The sequence below is a fragment of the Cynoglossus semilaevis genome, chromosome 18 (genome assembly GCF_000523025.1).
Source record: "Cynoglossus semilaevis isolate Cse_v1.0 chromosome 18, Cse_v1.0, whole genome shotgun sequence".
Classification (NCBI taxonomy): domain Eukaryota; kingdom Metazoa; phylum Chordata; class Actinopteri; order Pleuronectiformes; family Cynoglossidae; genus Cynoglossus; species Cynoglossus semilaevis.
This window is the reverse complement of record NC_024324.1, coordinates 14,465,800-14,466,914: the sequence shown is the minus strand read 5'-3', so window position 1 is coordinate 14,466,914 and position 1,115 is coordinate 14,465,800. Positions and strand designations below refer to the sequence as shown.

General features: G+C 40.5%; 1 long non-coding RNA gene across 1 annotated transcript in view; it reads right to left on the bottom strand.

Moving 5' to 3' along the window:
- Window positions 1–888: 888 nt before the first annotated feature.
- The window catches only part of LOC112488513 (uncharacterized), a 40,830-nt gene continuing 40,603 nt past the window's right edge, over window positions 889–1,115 (bottom strand). Inside the window, exon 3 of the long non-coding RNA XR_003052639.1 lies at window positions 889–1,000. This is a non-coding gene — a long non-coding RNA (uncharacterized LOC112488513). The remainder of the gene's footprint in view (window positions 1,001–1,115) is intronic.

Sequence of the window (1,115 nt, the reverse complement as noted above, 5' to 3'; positions counted from 1 at the left end):
TAATTTTACCATTTTTTTTAACCATTTTCTCCACCTAAGCTTAAGTACCCTCAGTTAGCGTGCAACCGTGTTTAACAAGACAGTAAACAACCCCCTCGTACAAACATGTGTTGATGGGTTACCTTGCAGGTGTCAAACATACGGCCTGGGGGCCAAAAACGGTCCGCTTGGAGTTTTTTAATCTGGCGCGCTTGATGAATTTTAGAAATATAAAAAAAAAACACAAAAAACAAAAAACACTTCAGGTTCAGGAAATTGTTAACAAAATTAAATTGAATTATAATTAATAAAAAAAACATATAGTCACGTATAAGATTTATCTAATATAAAAACAAAGGGGGGAAAACGTGGTTGATTTTTGTGTGTGATGATATTACACTTATTACCTGATTCAAATTTTTCTTTTTTTTTTTTGAGAGAGAGAGAGACGGGACAAAGGTAGAAACGTTCTCCCATGTTGAAGATACCTCAGCACAGTGTCACGGGAGATTAAGTGCTCCGTCTTTCTTTTCTCTCCACCTCCCCTTTCCCTCCGCTCTCACTTACTGTCTCACTCATTCACTCGCACCCTCACTCATTCATTTATTCGCTTACTCAATCACACGCTCACACACACCGCTGTTGCAGCCAGATAAAACATTTCAATGGTGTGTGAATGTACAGGGGGGGGGGAAGAAAAATGACCTAAGGTAATCTCAGTGAAGTATTACCAGTCATTACTCTGTGCTGTCACTCCGAGATGAGAGACAAGGCTGCGAGTTCCACGTAGCAGCGACAGCCTGTAGTGGGCCAGGGCTAGATTGATTCTCTTTACCCCGTCCTCCCTTCCTTCCTTCCTTCCTTCCTTCCATCTCGTCTTGTCTCATTTCTGGGTTTTTTTTTTTTTTCCAGCTTCTTTAGAAGTTGCAGTTAATGAATCAGCTGTGGTGTTTTTTTTACTTCTTCTTCACTTCCAAGGAGGTATACGGCGTAGTGAATCCCACTACATCTGCAGGGTGACCTTGAGGGGAATGAAGACTGCTTTACCAACAGTGTTGATGCAGATAAAACCTGAGGAGCGAGGGCTCTATACATACCAAGTATTAATGGGCTTAAATATTGCTTATATATATATA